This window comes from Numida meleagris, chromosome 3, assembly GCF_002078875.1.
Source record: "Numida meleagris isolate 19003 breed g44 Domestic line chromosome 3, NumMel1.0, whole genome shotgun sequence".
Taxonomy (NCBI): Eukaryota; Metazoa; Chordata; class Aves; order Galliformes; family Numididae; genus Numida; species Numida meleagris.
Genome location: NC_034411.1, coordinates 15,205,116 through 15,224,448, shown reverse-complemented (window position 1 = coordinate 15,224,448; position 19,333 = coordinate 15,205,116). Strand labels below are relative to the sequence as shown.

The 19,333-nt window shown below is 48.9% G+C and overlaps 1 long non-coding RNA gene across 1 annotated transcript in view; it reads right to left on the bottom strand.

Annotated features, from left to right (window-relative positions):
• Positions 50-19,333, bottom strand: part of LOC110397102 — a 33,628-nt gene continuing 14,344 nt past the window's right edge. The window contains exons 4-5 of the long non-coding RNA XR_002437541.1: positions 924-1,007; positions 50-230 (exon numbers count right to left, since the gene is read on the bottom strand). This is a non-coding gene — a long non-coding RNA (uncharacterized LOC110397102). The remainder of the gene's footprint in view (positions 231-923; positions 1,008-19,333) is intronic.

Sequence of the window (19,333 nt, the reverse complement as noted above, 5' to 3'; positions counted from 1 at the left end):
CCGCCCCGCTCCGCACCGCGGGGCCACTCAGCGCGGGGGGCGGGCCGGGCGCGCCGCCTCCTGGGGGCTGTAGGCCCCGGCCCGGGGAAAAGCGAGCTCGGAGCTGGCGGCGTTAGTACGGCGGAAAGGGGCTTCCAGGAGGCTGCTTCCGAGTCAGAAGTAAAGGCTTGCGAGCCGGTCCTGAGCAGGTCGGCCCGTGGTGTGCAGCTGCGCAGACCTTTGGCCGAGTGCTGTTTGCGGGGAAGAAAGAGGGTTTGATTGCCCGGGAAGCTGCTGGGATCAGCATGATGCGCTCTCTGCTATTTGAGCTGAGCCTGATAAGCTGTGGGTCCCAGAGCTGGGGCAGAACCTTGCCCAGAGCTGCCCACGCTGTGCAGTGCCACCCAGCATGGTGGGCACCGGGGCATGTATGCTTCCTGGCCTGACTGTGAGGTCCTGTGTGGGACAAAAGAGAAATGGGGTATGCTACTCAAGTGCCTGTTTGCACCAGAGGGGGTTAGCTACCTGGAAATTATGTAAATGCTTCAATATCTTAGAAAGGATTTGAAGGGACTCCACAATGGAATGAAGCAACCATGGCTGAAGTGATAGAGAAGAGCATATCACCACAGGCCAATCTCCATGGGGCTGTGTCTCCAAAACAACCCAACCAACCACCCAACAAGTCAAACACTTGCTCAACCACCCACCCAACCAACCATCCATCAAAAAAAAACCCCAAACCAGCCGAGTGCCCAACAAACCAACCGAGCGCCCAACAAACCAACCACGCAAGCAGGAACCATCAGCCAATAAGTAATGAAAAGGGCTAGAACAGAGATTTGCTGCCTACTGTGTAACCCAAGATTGCATGAGCTACCCTTTTCATCCAAAGCTGCACAAAAGGTTTGGGCTCTGGTGGGGACGACTCCTGTGTCTCTCACCTTCAGCCAGGCCCAAAGCCGCCTCTCTCCCTTTCTTGCTCCACTCTGGCTCTGTTGTGGTGCACTCTGCAGCTTCTGCATTCACTAGACATTGAACATAGATAGAAATACTTGTTACAGAAGTAGCTGGGAAGGAGGGATAATCTCACCTTATTACAGGGGTTTGTGGTCACAGAGGCAGCAGAGCTGGGTCCCAGGGAACATCAAGCATTTGAGCAGAATGAAATTTCATGTGATTGAAGAGAAAAGGGGATAAAAACATGTTAATGCATTTCAGTGGCCAGAGCCACTCATGGAGTGCCCATTGGGGCTGCTCTTAGCAGTGTCACTAAGACTCACAGCAGCTGCTGCTGCACCGTCACCCATCACGCACAGAACAAGCTGTGCTATTGAGGCCAACTGGGATCAGCAGCAGGTCCCGTCCACGGCCTGGTACATCTCAACACAATGGCAAGGACAATAAGTGACTGTTTCATGCAGACAAATGTGATAAAATGGGAGAAAAAAAAATACGCTACTGAAGAAATATTTCAGCTAATTATGACAACATGGCTTCTACAGAGGGACCTGACACGGACAGATCAGGCATGTGGACCACAGTGGCACAGACATGCCCTGGGGCTCACTGTGTGTTAATTCCTCCGCTGTCTGAAGCCCTTGGTCATCCTCTGCTCACCGACACCTACCTGGTTCAAACCTCACCCCAGTGCCTGTGGTTTGTCTCTTTTCCCTTTTTAAGACATCACAGCTGGGTAGGAATAGGGATGGAGGGGGCTGAACTCAGCCCAGCCCTCGTCCCAAGGCGGCATCCAGCCCCAGCCCAGCCCCTCCAGAGCGCTCTGTACCCTGATGTTAAAACAACCAAAGTGCTGGCAGTTATCCACGGTCATCCTCACCACTAGAAAGTTTTTCTTGGGTTCAGTCTGAAAATCCCTGCTCCAACTCAGGTTTTTTAGTCCCTAGTTATTTTTGCGTCCACAAGCCTTTGGCTGTTGGTGAAGAAACTGTTGTTTGGCCCTGGAGCAGCTCCAAATCTTTCCGCTAGATGTATTAGTTATCCTAAATCCATAGCCATGGCTGGGATATATTTAGCTCCTCAAACAAGCCCTGCTGCGGGTGAGGGGACGCTGCATGGGGCTCCCCAGGTCCTGAAGGAACCAAGAGCTGAGCTCTTCAGCCGAGCAAAATGCAGGCTGAGAGGGAGCGGGACGGGAAGTGTGCTAGGAAGAGCAAAGCATTAAGTTAGGAGTTAAGAGGCCATGCTTGCAAAGAAACAAGTGCCTACTGCACCAAAGCTTTTCAGCCTGGAAAACATGGCACCTCGCAGGGCTTGCTCATGGAGAGTGTGAGCACACAGTCCCAAAACCCAGCTGTGATGGAGCAAGGAGCTTTATGACAGGGATATCCCAGTGCAGCTGTCCCTGCTGAGGTGACTCCTCAGCTCTTGGCCAGCTCCTGTGCATCTGTATGAGTGCCTGCTCCCAATCACAAGGAGCACATCTGTACTTAAGCTTTTCTTTCCATCACCTTTCCAACCAATCCAGTCTGCAAAAATGGCAACCAAAAGCCAAAGGTTCAGTGACTTTATCCTTGGGATGAGTGACAATAAAGCTATTACAGAAGCAGATGGCACTGATGAGGATCTGGGAGTTACATTAACAAAGTTTTTGAGAAGATAATCTCTTTCTTTCATCCCCAGCTACTTCTCAGTTTGCCCACTGACCTCATCAAGAGCATCACACCCCTGTAGCATCCTTTCTTCTCTCCCCGGCCATGTAGGGGCTCACGCTGTGTAAGTCCAACCGAAATCTAGTGTCACATTGCTTCAGGCCATCTGAAGGCACGACAACATGTCCTTTAAAGGGGAGCTAGGTCAAATATCCATATGGTTCATCAGCTTCTCCTTCCTCTTCAGAGATGTTTTAAGCAGAGCATTCTTAAGCTCATTCTGTCACAGAATTTACTTGAAAACTTATCTCAGCAGAGGGAGGGCTGTGCAACTGCAACACCCCATTGCGAGCAGGTGTTCTCCCATCTCCAGCACCAGCGGCATGTCTGTGAGCAGACATAGTCCTGCAGATCACAGAATCACAGGGTCGTTTGAGTTGGGAGGGACCTGTAAAGATCATCTTGTCTAGCTCCCGTGCAATGAACAGGGACACCTACAGCTCGATCAGGTGATGCACCCTTCCTTCTCTCAAGAGAAGGGAAAGCCTGGTTGCAGCCTGTAGAAGGGACTCATAAGGCAGTATATGTTCTCCCGCTTCATTTTCAAGGCATGCACCCTGCTAGGCCCGCTCCTCCTCCTGAAAAAGGGTCACTTGGTCTTCTATGTGCTTAAAGGAAGCCTCTCCTGCACCAACAGTGTGATCCAAGTGACTCATTTCAGGCTGCCACAGAGCCTCCAGCTGAGGAGATAGGGGTGTCAAGGCTTCAGGAACAGTGAACCTCATATGGGAAATATTTCTTAGAATCACTAAGGTTGGAAAAGACCTCCAAGATCATTATATGTCTGACTGTCAACCCATCCCCACCATGCCCACTGACCATGTCCCTCGATGCCACATCTCCATGTTTCTTGAATGCCTTCAGGGATAGTGACTCCACCACCTCCCTGGGCAGCCTACGCCAATGCCTCACCACTCCTGACAAAAAAAAATTTCCTAATATCCTGTTTTCCCACAGAGAAACACTAAATACTCTGGAGGAAATTCATATTTCTGCAATAGCTACTTCCTAATAATAATAATAATAATAATAGCTTAGCTTGTAGCAACAGCTCTGGGTATATTAAAGAAATAAAGAACCATCTCACCTTTACTCTTCCCCAACAGCAGCCCAGCAAGCATTGGGGCTGACATGCTGTCCTTCCACCAGGCTCACATGAGGTCTCAGTGAATGACAGGGGCAACACAGGCACGACCCCTCTCTGAGCAGAGATTGGACCAGGTGAACTCCAGAGGTCCCTTCCCACTCTGGCCATGGTGCAGTCCTATGATAAGCACCAAGCTGATCTTCTCTCCACATCAACCATCTTCAGTGCTCATATTTATCAGGATCAGGATCTTGCCTCACCCTGGCGCATCTCCGGTGCCACTTGGGTGGCTGGGACATAAGCAACATGCTGGCACATGGAAAGCTGTGTCACTGTGCCAGAGCACGCCTTGTGACAGGAAAATCCAGCCAAAAGGCAAAGCTGGGAACTCAAGCTAATTTGGGAACACAATGGTTATGCTAATCAAAACACCTTCCAGAGGAGGAGGGAAGTAAATTACCTAATGCTTTACCATGTGGCATGGTTAGGGCTTTGCAAGCTTGGACAGAAGGGCATTCCCATCCAGGCAAGGAGAAGGTGATTGGAAAAGGCATGGGGCCCTCCACATCATCCCAATGGGACATTCATTGTGGGAGAGTACTCCCTCTTCCCATCCCCAGACTGGTTAATGGTCCAGGTGATTTTATGGCTCTCTTGAATGCCTGTCTGGACAGAAGCCCATGTGACTTTAGGAGATGGAGCTTAATGAGAAGCATCAAATGCTTCAGGACATACAAAATCTGGTGAGATGGCACAGACCCATGCAAGCTTCTCTTCCTCCACTGCCACCAGGTTGTAATGGGGCAATCGGAGTTTTTTGCACTTCCCATGTTATAAGAATTCATGGCCATTGATTGACTCAACATCTGGAAATTGAAATCCAGCTGAAAACAACCCAGGAAGAATCTAAACAAGCCAGCAACACAGCTCCCAGCTTTGAGAACTCCCACTCTACATGGCTCCATGTAGCGAATGGCTGCCTGGGTGATGACACCAAGAAATCATGGGCATAGGCGCTCTGCAGGGGTAGTCATAGAATCAAAGAATCATAGGATCATTAAGGTTGGAAAAGATCACTAAGATCATCATGTCCAACCGTCAACCCGTCACCACCACACCCACTAAACCATGTCCCTCAGTGCCACATCACATGCGTGCTGCACGGACTATTTCCAGTATGTCACACCAAGTGGCTGTAAAGTACTTGGGAGAGAAAGGCAGCAGCATCAAACCCACCTTTGAGGGGAAGCTCAGGCAGGAGGAGGAGCCTCTCCTGGGTCTCTGCTGGGTGGTGGTGACATCTCCATATCCTAAAACATGCTGGCTCCCCTCTGAGCACGAGGTCATCCCTCCATTTGTGGTTGTTGATGCAGAATGCTTCCTTCCAGAAAGCCACATTCCTCTCTCATATAAAACAAATAGACCCTATAAGGGGCATATTTTTTCTGGGGAAGGAAAATTCCTGCTTTGAATATGGAGTTCTCCCCTCCACATGCATCTTAGGACGAATTTCCATTGCTGGACACCAAAGGCATCCAATGTGCCCACTATTGCGATGGGTGCTTTGCAAAAGAGTGAGCTTCTTTTCCCTCTGCACCTCTGCAGGAAAAAACTGTCTGGAGAGGCCCTGGAATCTGCCACATCAGCACAGAAATGTATCCAAACCTCCCTGAAACAGGCACACCTTGGAGTGGTTATTTACCCAGCGAAGCAGAGCAGCCATCAGGGGAATGCTCTGAGCACACCACCTCTGTCACAGCTCCCATGAACCAGATCCTGAGTAGTATCATAAAATCATAGAATCATTAAGGTTGTAAAGACCACTAAGATCATCACGTTCAACCACCAACCCCCCTCCATGCCCACTAACCATGTCCCTCAGTGCCATATTTCCACATTCCTTGAACACCTCCAGGGATGGTGACTCCATCACCTCCCTGGGCAGCCTGCTCCAAGTAGAAGACAAAGAAGTAAAAGAAGAAAAAGAGAGAGAAAAGAGAAGGGAAGAGAGAGGAAAAAAAAAAGGAAAATGAATGTTAAGCAATTTTCCTTCCAAAAAATACAGCAGGGAACCTCAGGCCTTGGGAGAAGTTAGGCCTGCATGCGAGGTGGCACTGAGCAATGCCAAGGTAAATCCCAGCCCTGAATTGCTCCTGTTAATGCAGCGGCGCATACCTGCATGCTGCCATCCGAGAACAAACTGTACTCACCATTCGGCCTTAAAACAACACCTTGTGCTCAGGGGTTTTACAGCAGCAAACAAACCAGAGCTCTCCGAGTACGCACTCAGACTGCGAGGCTTGGGCCAGCCACGGGTGAGTGGTGAGCAGAGCAGCAGCACTGCGGGCTTTTGGCCAGCGATCACCTTGGTGAAGGAGAGCAGCATTCGGTCTTTGTCCAGAGCCCTAGAAATAAAACTAGGCCACACAAATGCTGGATGTGGGGAAGCCAGGGAGTAAGGTCATCGCGACATTGGTCAGTTGGAAGTGCTCTGACACAGCACCGATCCACCTGTGCTCCCCCTGGCACCCAGCAGCAGCACCCTGTGGCATCACGGGGGGACTCAGCAGTGGGAAAACCCCTGCCCAAAGCGCTGCCCTGCCTGCAGGGACGGCTGGGGCTGGGCACACCGAGCAGCACACTCTGGGTGCCCGCCTGCTGCATCCCCACGCCCCAGGCTCGCGTGCCGCCAGGGAGGAGGGATTTGCCTGGCCAAAGGCTTTGTGCAGGATCAGCGTGGATCCAGCCCAGCCAGCAGAAACAGTTCCTGTTTCCACTGCCAGAGGCTGTGACTCTCGTAAAGTTAATTAATCTCTTCACATGACATAATTGAGCTGTAGAAGTCGCTTGTAAAGAACGCGTTGTAAACCTCAAGCATCAGAATGCGACATACATGCCAACATGATCTTAGTAAAAAAAAAACGATGACAAAACAATGAATCCCTTCAAACAATATATTTGGGATCCTACTGACTCAGCACCACAGGCTTAAAACTTAGCACAGGGAAGGGGGGTGACTGTTTCCAGGGTTTTTCCCAGCCACCCAGGTGAGGGATGGGCACACACCTGGTTCTGATTGTGGCTGCAATCTCACACACATGATCCCAGAGGAGCAGCTTTGAGCAGAGGGCTAAGGGAGGTCCCGGCACCCCGTCAGCAGAGGACAGGGTAGCACTGACCCAGAACAAAGCAGGCACACGCACTGTAGTTTGTCCCTGGTTTTATATACGTGCAAGCTGTACTTTGACTCTGTGTGCTCAAGGGAAATATTTACCTTGAGAGCGACAACGTAAAGGTTGTCTGCAAATCTACCTCTGCTCCTTATTGTAGACTAACTCATCAACCTTTGAAATGCAAATCATGAGTTAAAAATAAATGAATGAAGCTCAAATTAGACTCCAAACACAGCAAAAATGGTAGTCCAGGGCCAGACAGTCATGCATTAAAGCCTTCTCCAAGAAATAGATGTCATACGCACAAGGGCTGTCCCCATGTAGGAGTCCAGGTCTACCCAGAGGGCTCATAAATGCTCATGGGCCATAAGCGTAGGTGGGGGATGGTTTAAAAGCAGCTCTTTTTTTACATCCAGTTTCCAAAATTGAAGGACTATCTTGACTCCTGCATGAAAAACAAACATATTTTCCTGAAAGAGTCAGATTTTCATCAGCACCTAAAAAATGGATAATAAACATTTGTGGACCTGCCCTAATCCAAGTGGGAAAACAAATTACACACTGTGAGCCCATAGCTGTTACTGAGGGCACTTTGTTCCAAAGAACAGACCAAAGGTTTTGGGACACTGCCTGGACTAAATGTGCGTTGGTAGTGATTCAGGTAGGGTTCTCAAAGCTTTGCTCAACCACTGGCATCTCTCACGTGAGAGGTTCAGGCATAGCCTCTGCTCCCCAGCCCTGAGGCTCCTTGTTTGTCCATGTACAGCCCTACACAAGCTCAGGGAGGGCCTGTAAGGAACCTGTCTCCAGCAGAGCCCATGGGAGGCTACGGGCTCACATGGGGACAGCAGGCAGGCACTGGCACAGAAGGGTATTTGATGGATGAATGATGGCACAGGGGATGAGCTCAGAGCAAACACATCCCCTCACAGCCACATCATGGGGAAAGAGAGTCAAAAGAAAAACAATAATAATTATTTCTAACATTCTTGAGCCTTGTTTAGCTGCTCCAAATACTTCGGACCCCCTTCAAGTGGCACACTCATTGCAGATGTGACTTTGTAAGAGGTGCACAAAGCTAGACAGGGAAGAGGACACCTATGGCCTATTGCATGACAGCAGCGCGGCCCCCGCGGCTGGCCACTGCCGGGAACTTTTTGCAATCCGACGGCAGGAGTGAAAGAAAAAAGGAGTCTGGCAGTAAATATACTTAGCAAATTCAAACAGTGATCGGTTCCAGGAAATTGAGATAACCCTGTAGGCACAAAGATCCCGATCCAAAGCCCATGGAAGTCAGTGGAAAAAATCACGTTAGCTTTAGCAGGCTTTGGATAAAGCCCAAGGAAAGTCAAATAAGCGATGAAGTCCCAATGACTCACTAATTCTGCCCAGTTAAATACCCACCCAGATCCCCCACACCTTCCCTGGCAGCTCCTGACCCATTGCTTCACCCTGCACTGGCATTTTGCACTCAGGGTTACACGTGCACCCATTTTTTCCCCTTGTAAACTGCTCCTGTGTCTTGCTCTCCCGGCAGCTCTCCGGCATCAATGCCTTTATCACAGGGCTCTTTGGCATTCCTCCTTGAGCCTCCCACAGCTACAGGGACAGCTGAAGACTTTGAAAGGTGCTAAACACGACCTGACAGGCAGCCATGAGCTTCCTCAGAGAATGGCTGCACAGCTTTTGGGGGGAACCTTAACATCAGGTTTGCCATGAATCATAGAATCATGGCTTAGGAAAGGACCTCAAAGATCATCTAATTTCAACCTCCCTGCCATGGACAGGGTTGTCAACCATTAAATCAAGCACCAGATCAGGTTGCCCTGGGCCCCATCCAACCTGGCCTCAAACACTTCCAGGGATAGGGCATCCGCATCTCTGGTCAAAATCACAGAATGGCTCAGGTTGGAAGGGACATCAAAGACGATGATCCAACACCCCTGCCTTGGGCTGGTTCCACCCACCAGATCAGATTGCCCCAGTTTCCCATCCACATGGCCATGAGGTTCAGCATGGGGCTGCAAAGCAAGAGTTTGGGACTGGCAGGAGAAATGTCCTTTGGAAAGTTCTGCAGATCTGACCTATGCTGCCCACCTTCAGACTGCAGGAGGCAGGCTTAAAAAGAGGGGACATCTGCTTCCTGCAAGCCAGTTGCTAAAGGCCTCAGAAATAAGAGGTTAGCATGGTTTGGGAGGAATCCCAGATGCTCATCTGTTAGGAAGAATTCAGAAGAATCACACCTCATTTATTTACTTTCTAAATGAAATGTGTGCTTTTTCCCTTTGCTTCCTTCAGAGGTGATTGTCTATATAAAAAATACCAGTGGCACAGTGCCTGCTCCAGAGACCACTGACATCAGCAGCAAATTGCTGCTGCCTTCAGTGGGCTTTGAATCAGATCCCAAGTATGCAGCCCAGCCCATCCACATCACCAATACCACAGTCAGCGATGAGTCCAAGCACCCTGGAAATCCAGAGGAGTTGGGGCAAAGCCCAGCATGACATCTAGAAAAGAAATGTGCTGCAATCCAGTGGCTGCACTGGGCTGGCTCCCACGTGGGACCACTCAGCACCAGGACATGGCTGGCACGGAGACTTTGGAAAACTCTTCCAGGAAACAACTCTTTTTCCTTCATGTGGTTTAAGAATAGTTTCTTAAGGCCCTAAAATTTAAGCAAGAGCTGCATCTGCTCAGCGCTCCCCCTCCACCAAGCCACTTCTAACAAGTTTTGCAGAGGGTGTGAGCTCCTGAAAATAACAAATGCCCATGAGTTTTCCAAAGACAGGAAAGAGGTGGAGGAGCTCCCACAAAGCAAGGCTGGAGCGTGAGCTCAGCCATCATCAGACTTCAGAGAAGCCATTGCCAGGCACAGATCCACGCACCAGGCTGGCACAACCACCGCGGAAGGCCCAGAAGAAAGAGACATCTCTGCATTAGAAAGCAGATGATTGCCTTGTTAGGGCAGCTGTCTCCCACACTCAATTCACTATTACCCAGCCAGAGGAGTGCTGCATCAACCCAGATGGGCAAGTGCAAGGCTCTGTGAGTCTCGCATCTCCACAGTGGCTCAGATCAAGTGTCTGCTAAAACTTTGTTTCTCTCAAAGTCGAGACCTAGAGGCTCTATCCCTTTCTCCCTGAAGGAGGTTACTGCAACTGCTTGGAAGAAGAGGTGAGCATGGTATTTTCTTTGCCTCCTTTGCCATCCTTGCTGGATGGCCAGTCTAGCAGGAGAGGGAAGGAGCAGCACTATCCAGTTTCTAAGGCTTGCTTTTTGAGCATATTCTTGCTTAAAGACAAAGATTTAAAGCTCCTTTTTATTTCAGAGAGCCACACCAGCAGCTGTTAGAAGGTCTTGAGCCAGATCACCTGCAGATACACCTCTGTCTTTCTGAAAGCTGATGTGCCTCTGCTCATTAAACAGACAACACCAGAGGAAGATCTGGTTCCCCTTATTTTCTTACTCTTCAACATAGTATTTTGAAGCATCAAGTAGCTTTCCCTATATACAAATGCTTTTTCCCCATTCTTGGGCAGCTCAAAATCTAGGAGTTCCCATTCACACTGAGAGAAAGACCAGGAGGAAAACTTGTACAATAGGAAAAGGCAGGAAAGGTTCACTAGGTGCCTGTCAGACACACAGGACATGAAGGACAGACTTTAAAACAGCAATAACAAGTCACCTTCCCTGTCCACACCACCACATGGGGTGGTTTGCCAAGAGCCCATGCACTCCCATGCATCAGGAACCTCAGTGTTTTTGCAGGTCTTTAGCAGGAACCAGGGCAAATGCACCAGCACCAAGCCTAACATCACAAGGCTAATTATCCCTGCAAGGTAAAACTTGGCAGATCTCACTTGCTATAATTTAAAACAAAGACAGAGGGATGCCAGGCAAATCCACATTTGGCAAGTACCTATCTTTTAGATACAAAACAGGCAGGGTACGCAACAGCAGCTGGGCCAGCTCCCAGAGCCTCTGCTACTTGAGCAGCATCAGGCAACATTTTTGGTGCTCTGCTGCACTCAGATTTTCCCAAGGTATATTAGGGCTTATTCCAGTTGAGAAAGACACCACCTCCTCCCAGCATGGATAGCTCAGACCAGCTCCTGCTGCTGTGATAGACAGCGGATGGGATGGCTCCAGAGGTTCCCATTCCCCAGGTCTCTGCTTGCCTCATGCAGTCACAGTTTCACACTGAACAAAAAAAATGAGAGCAGTGTAAAGTAGGTCTTGGGAAACACCTGACTAGCCAAGAAGAGCTGGCAGTAAAACACTGATTCTGCCCGCTCCCTGGTGTTTCATTTGCTTTTCCAACATATTTCAACCAGGAGAACAGCAAGGGATCTGTTGAGTCCCCTGTTCCTCCAGGTGATGGATACAGTAGTCAAGAAACTTCCAGTTAGCACCATCTCTGTTCCATGCTGGGCAGTAGATTCAACGTCAGCATGTAATATAGAGCTAAATATGAAGGAATGCCATGGTGTCAGGGGTCACGGAAGCAAAAAAAAAAATAGCAATGGGTTTTTAGCCCAAGAATAGATTCTACTGAAAATAACTCATCCCTTTATCTCTGCAGATTATAGATACAGAGATGAGCTTATCCATCTCCCTTACTGTGTCAATGAATTCAACAGCAGGACAGAAGAAAAACTCAGGAGTCAACCCAGCACCATGGGGCAGGGGACATCCCCATCCTGCTCCTGGCTGACAGCTCTCTGGGAAGAGCAATGTTGTGTGCAGGGTGAAACATGCAGGGCTTCGACCCCAGAAAAGCATGGCCATAGAAGGCACTTGGAAAAGCAAACAAAGAACAGAGAGGGTTTGCCAGACAACACAGTGCCAGAGATGTGTGCAGGACAGGTGTGCCAACACCCTGTTTCTCACAGGCTTTTTCCAGACTCCTTTCTTTTTTATCTCCCTGAATACTACCAAGTTCATTTTTATCTTGGATTTCACTTCACAAGCTGACACAGAAATTGAAACTGCAGCACCAGTCCTGAAAGTGGAGTCATCTGCAGTATGCTCTGGATGAGAACAGCCAGAGAGCTGAGCAAGACCGACACTGACCTGCAGCTGTAGCAGAACACAGGTGCACAAGGCTCAGAGCAGATCCTGCCATGCAGGAGGACAGGTCCATGCTCCTGCCACAGCATGGCCATGTCACCCACCCACAAAATACTGGTCAGGAGGCCTGGAGAAAGGGGAATATAGACATGATGGTGCGAGACTTCAGGCAGTACTTGATGTTGTAGAGAAAGTCTAATCCCATTTCACTGCTAATCTATTGTGCCAATAGCACTTCCTCATGGTTTGAGGGGCACAAGACAGCAAGCTACAGCCCACTTGATGGAGAACAAGATGATGATACAGGTACTGGCAGCAGATCACAAGATGGTACGTGGCCCTGCTGCTCCTCATAAATGCTGCCTTCCAGCAGCTCCAAAGTAATAAGCATATTGACAAAGATATATTTTAAAAAAACATCAAACATCCATCAAGCAGACATTGTCCAGAGGTTTGGGTTTTTTTTGTTTTTTTTTTTTTTTTTCAAATAATAGATTGAACCATGCATAACACACAAAAGTGAGCACAACCCCCACCAGAGAGGTTTCTGCATAGCTGTCTTCAAGGGGTGTTATACAAGTTAGAAGACACTATCTGTTCTCGGGGATTTCTACCCACCTGAATAAAAGAGCATGACTCATTATTGTTTGAATTGACACACTGCAACCCGACCCAATGCTGATAATTTGCTCTGCTGGACACTCCAAACATATGGAGTGGAGACAACAACCAAACTGAGACTGACAACAGACAAAGGCAATGAAAGGGCATCCATCACTCCAACCTCAAGCACAGGTCTCTCCAGGAATTCGAGTGTAAATGCACCCTTAGGCTCCTTTCTCCTGGAGTGGAAACCAAATCTGGGCCTTCCAATGGTGAATGAAAGAGAACTAGAGAAGATTTCTGTTTGGCCTGCTTGATTCATGCCAATGTGCTGACTCTGGTGGTGGGAGTGACAAGGCCCAGATGCAAGAACAGATGTTCTGGTGGCCGCCAGCAGAAAGCAGGGCTTGCTGTGTCTCCAGATGCCGGTGCCACTTGACCTCCCTACAATGGCCACACACTGGATGGATGGGCAGGGATCTACCAAACACCTGGTCTTCTAGTGGGGTCATGGGCAGAGCCAGATGTTCCTGGAGCCACTTTGGAAGGAGTTGTTTCTCTGCCAGCCTTCCTCCTCATTTCTTTCACAGACACTTTTGTAAAATGCTGGGGACGCAGAGGTATAGCTAGAGATCAGCTGGTCCCTTAGCTCAGTGTGGTCTGAAGAATGCGAAGTTCACACTGTCTTTTATCAAGTAAAGCCTGTGATGAGAGACTTCTAACAGGGCACAGTCTGTAACCAACTGGAGCTGTCCAAATCTGCTATAAAGACTAGGAAAAGTGAATTTTATACCAAATTTACACTTTGTATCTATTTTTATGAAAGCTGTCACTTTGTAGTGTTTCTGGTGTTTTTTCATGGGAAAAGAATAATCTCAAAACCCACTTTAGCTAAAGCGCCAAAGTACATAGATTCAAAACACACCACAAAAGTGACTTACAAGATACATATTTTGATGCCCGCTTATCTCAGTTCTCCACAGAGAAACCTCTCCTCCCCAGCTGGACTCCTACAAACTACTTTATGGTCCTGTTTCATCTTTTCCAGACACAAAGTACATCATGGAAGATGTTGTCCAGAGGAATTCAGCCAATCGGAGAAGACACCTACCATGCAACTCCTGAAAGGCATGACATAATTGAATCAAAAATGTTTTCATAAATCTTTTGGTAAGATGGTTGCACTATCCAGGCATTTGATTTCAACTCTTTGCCTCTGCCCATACTCACTGACAGCCCAGTAACAGCAACTTGCCTTTCCAGAAAGAGGAAATGGCACCCAAAACAAGAACCACATCACTCTCGTTACCTGCAGCCATGGAATCATAGAATGTCATGGGCTGGGAAGGATCTTAAGATCCACCCAGTCCCAACCCACAGCCACAGGCAGAGCTGCCCCTCACCAGTTCAGGCTGCCCAGGGCCCCATCCAACTTTACCTGGAGCGCCTCCAGGGTCGGGGCACCCACAACTTCTATGGGCAGCCACCATGGGCTGTGGAGCTTCTTACCTTCCTGTGTCACAAGAGAGGCCAAGAAAGATGTGACCGAGCTCAGGCAAGCCAGCAGGTCACCATACCAACACCCAACAAAAGAGCTGGGATATCCTGCAAGAGCAAGAACAAGGCAGGAAGGAGAAGGGAGTCCTGAGCAAGGACGGAGAAAGGTTTAGGATGAGGAGAAGCTTCCTCAGAAACCCAAAAAAAAATGTTCATAACTGTCTAATTAGCAATGCAGATTTAGCTAATAAAAGGTGTAAAAACGGTTCTGCCCATACACAGGAAATATCTATGGGCTGGAGGGAATATTGCCAAAATTAATAACTGCAGGTTAATAAAAACCACAGATCACACCTGGTAAACACAAAAGGAACTGGGCACACTGACACTAAAAGCAATCAACTCCTAAGAGAAATCACTGCCGAGAAAAGTCTGTCCTGTACCTCACTGCTGAGGACATAACTCTGAAATGTTAAAGTCTGAAGCTTGGTTTCTAAAGGCACAAACGATTTGGAAAGGGGAAGGCAGCCTTCAGGATGCCTTCTTCCTAGGTGTGACTGAGAGGACCTTCACTACAACAGCTGCACCCTGCTTACCCCAAATCCTCCCTCAGGGCAAGATCTCCAAAGAGAGCAGATCTGCTCACCTGCCCATACAGCAACATAGGAGTGCTGTTTCCACATTCCTGCTGACCTCCCTTCCCCAGCATTGCATCAGTGAGGGAAGCCTGCCCTCTCCTTGCATGGAGAAAGCAAGATCTGCACCTGCCGCAGGTGTTCTCCACCAGTGCCAGGAACAGTGATTTCCACTGGCCAACAACATGGATGGCCAAGACTGGAACACATAGACACCGTGGCACCGTCTTTGCTCAGAAAATCCTTTCTGAAAAGAGTGTTTGTGAGAGCCTTGCCCCAGGGCACCAGTGAACTTCACCAGGGCCCAGCACTGAGAGCTGCTGGAACGAAGACCTTCTGGAGGATCTTCCCCTGTGGGGATCTCCAGTGCACTGTCCTGCTCCCAGGACCCTGCTGCCATTCAAAGTCACCGCCAGCAGCGAAATTACCCCTGTGATGGGAATGTCAGAAGGTTGCAGATGCAAGCAAATATTTAACAAATCGATAGAAGGTAGCCTTGAACACTCCAGCTCCAGCATCAGGAGGACCCCCTCCTTTGAGTCTGTGTGTGAATGCCCGCCAGCATACCACCCACGCTGTGTTTGAGCTGCTCCGCTTGTGTGCACATCACTTGTTTTGTTAATGTTTAGACTTTCCCTGAAAGGCCTGTCTAGGCTCAGCGAGCAGGAATCAGCACCATCAATTAGCTAGAGACAAAGCATTTATCTAAAATGCTGCTAACATCTCTCTCTTCTGCAGGCAGAAGACCAAGGTTCCTCCTGGGCTTTTCTACACGGCCTTCTCTCCCCAGCCCACATTCTGCTGGGGACTCAAGTCTCACCACTTGAGTCTGTAAGACTTACCACTGTGGAGATAGCTACCAGAAACCCACCTGCCCATCTTCCTCCCAGCCCTTCTTCCACACCTGACAAGGCTCAGCCCAACTCCTTAAAACATCTGAAGGGCATTCAGGGCCAGGTGGATCCTCTGACCAGCATTATCCCAGCAGAGCAGGGTAACCAGCTGTGAGAGCATCAGGCCCTGCTCTGGGTGAAAGCTCCTATCTATATGGCAGAGGGACAGGAGTTTGCTCATGAGACAATGGCCCTGCTCCACTGATGCATATGATTTTGCCCACAGGATGTCAGGAACATGGTTTTGACATGCTTGTCAGCTTTTAGTTGCACTTACACATTGATCGTTTCAACCAGGCTCTCCTGGTAGCCAGCTCACTGCCTTTCTCCATCTTCTTTTTGCCTCTTCCCTCCCCATTTCCTTCCAAGTACCATGGGATTTCCTCCAGCTATGTCCCAGTTCCATGAAAAACAACTAGCCTCAGACTCTGACGCAGGAATATCAGCCATAGGGCTTTACTAGACCTTTGGGTTTATTAATATTCTTCCTTTTTTTTTTTTTTTTTTTTTTTGCAAGAGGTCTGCAAATTGCACAGCATAGTTTTCTCACTGAAGGAAATGCTTTTCATGACATGAAAAGGAAGAAATCTGGGACTTGATGGGATGTGGCCTGTGTCTTGTCTCCAGACTCAGCAAATCTAGATGGACCAAATTCCTAAGCTCCAAGTGACCACCTTACTAGGACTTACATTCCCTGATGTTTCTGTAGAAAGATGAGCAATGGAAGAAGCTTTAGGATTGATTTTTTTTTTCCATATGTTTTCATATACAAAGATAAGCCCAGCCATCCCACAGGTCCTCCAGACAAATGCACTGCCCCATCAAACCATGGCAGGAGAGCATGAGCCCCACCAGCCCTCCCAGCATCTCAGCTCAGCTCATCCAAGCTGTGATTCAAGGCAAAGGGAACTGTCTGAACGCAGCCTGCACTGATTCAGAGGTCTGCTGTGGTTATCCTGAGGAAAGTCTGGTTTAGAAGGAATTAAGAGGATGTTGCAGCATTTTTACAGGATTAGTTCAGCTGAAATCTGTGCCACAGACAGAGGTAGCGCAGAAAGCCAAGAGCCCCAGAAAGAGAAATCTATGGGGCAGATCTTTTTACAAATCTCCCTCTTATTCAAAAATCAGCTATTTCCCCTGAATGGTTTGACAAAGGCAAGCCATTTCACACTATCAGATTAAAACTCCCCTCCTTTCTCAAGGGCTCAGGTTTCATCACCCAGACACCATAAGCTGCATGACCCCTCAGCTCTTCAGTCACAATAAGATGGCACTGACCCTGGTGGGCTGCAACCCCTGTTGCAGCAGGAACTGGGCATTTACTGTCACTTAAGCTGTCACAAGCCCCAAGCAGGGAGGTGCAGGAGCAGCGACGTGCCTCAGTGTCCATATTTTCCCTGGTCCTGCCCACCTCCCCATGTCTACCAGAGAGCTAGGGCTCATGGCAGATTTGTTTTGAATTCTCCACCTACACGTCCTTTCCTTTTTCAAGCAGCTGCACAGGTTGGCAGGGCAGCCTTGACTTTCAGCCTCCAAGGTGGTTTCAGGCCTAAAACACTTAAAACCCTGTTGCTAAAAATATGCTCTTCTACTTTCAAGAACTAAAAGGGTGGCTAGTAGTGGTGTTAATTCACCTGTCAGCCTGACTTCACTGTCTCTATTTGCTAGGGAGCTATTTCCCACACATTAAAGGGGTGTGTTATCTTGTATCTTTTTTTCAGTTTAAATCTTAGCTTGTAACATGTGGTGAAGGTTGCACTTAAAAAATAGCATCATGCCCTTCTGCAGCAGTTTCAGGTGCTCTGGTTCCTCCTAGCTCTGCAGCTGTGCAGGTTTCTGGACAGAGACACATCCCAGGGAGTTCCCCTCTAGGTTATAGCCTGGCTAGTCACAGATAGCAGGATGGCAGAGACGGAAGGCACCTCTCCACGTGTCCATCTGCTGCAGGCCCCGCCCAGCAGGGACACCCAGAGCAGGGTGCCCAGCCCCATGTTCAGGCAGCTGCTGAAGGTCCCTGTGGAGAAGCCTCCATTACCTCCCTGAGCAGTTTGAGCCTGTGCTCCAGCACTGCACAGTACAGAATTGCTTCCTTGGGATGGTTTCCTCATGCACACAGATGCACGTCCAGAAAGACCACACAACACCCAGGAGAACACAGCTGGTTTGTGACCTTTTACCTTCCCTTCCTTCAGCACCCTGGGGTGCCAGCGATGGCAAGGGCTGCACCCTCAGGAGAATGAAAAACATGTGGACACAGCACTGAAGGACATGGTTTAGTGAAGTGACCTAGTAGGTCAGCTGATGGTAGGACTTGGTGATCTTGAAAGTATTTTCCAATGTAGATTGTTCCACAACACTAAGATTTCCTAAATCCATACCCACAGGGGCTTGGAGGGAAAAGGGCCGGAAACCCAGCCGTTGGAGGAAGGCACAAGCTCAGGAAGGTGCTGCAAGCACCACTGTGCCCAGCCCCAGGCATGGTGAGGACAAGAGATCTGCTTGCAGCATTGGGACTTGTGAGCAGGACAGATGCAGCCTGTGGACCACCAGAGTTTGCTAGCAAACCCCAGCGTGGCTCCTTAGGAATTGCCTGCTAGAAGCATTGTGCTTATCGTGTGAGTATTGCCACAGCATCTGACAGTCTCCTCTTCAGGCTTGGCAGCATACCTATAAGAAAAACTGCCCAATCTCAGCTGGTTCTACGTATGTTTAAGGCCAGGTTCACTTTGTGTCATTCCAGGATTTCTGCTGTGCAAATGCCCTGCAACAAATGAGTTAACACTGCAAAAGTGATTGAGCCCTAAAACTGCAATAATTCAACAGCCTCAAGCTGTGCCAAGGAGGGTTCAGATTGAACATCAGAAAGAACTGCCTTACAGAGAAGGTGGTCAGGCCTTGGGATGGGCTGCCCAGGGCAGTAGTGCAGTCCCCATCCCTGGAGATATCTAAGAGACGCGTGAATCGGCACTGAGGGACCTGATTTAGTGACAGGATTTGGTAGGACAGGTTGATGGCTGGACTTGATGATCTTGCAGATCTTTTCCAAACTAGATGATTTTACGATTCTAAAAGCTGTTCGCAAAACAGTTCTTTAAAATCCTTGCCTTTCACCTTCCTGCATGTGAGTGCTTGTGGAGCTTGATAGAATTCAAGCAGAAGTAGATGTAAGCTGCAGCCACACTGCAAGAAGAGGTGTTTCCAGCAGCACATCGCAATAACCCCATCAGCAGGAGGCAGGGTCCAGCCCTTGGGGAAGGAGGAGAGCCAGATAACATTGTGCAACACAGGCAGCAGCACAGGTCCCAGCCTTTACAACCTCTGTAGCACCCTGCGGTGGCAGAGATTTTACAACAAACATGACTTGGTTTCATGGGAGCTGTGTCACAAGGCCAGTGGGCAGCAGGAGGAGGTGGGAGAACACTCACTGCCCATCCATTACTTGCAGAAATAAACATGTGAGGAAACAAGGAGAAGCCATCTCCAGAAACTGCACTGGAACACTTGAGGAGCAGGTGGGACGCACTGGGCAAGAACAGCAAACTGAGATGGTGCAATTATTCAGGTGACTAATTCCTGTTGCCAAAATACGCAGCTCTGGCTGAAGGAGAAGGGTTTGCAGATTCATGCCATAACCAATGAACCGTTCTGACAATAAAAAACCAAAACTTTTTTACGTCAAGGCTTTTTGTTTGAAAACCAAGGTGCCAGGACTTTTTCCATTTTG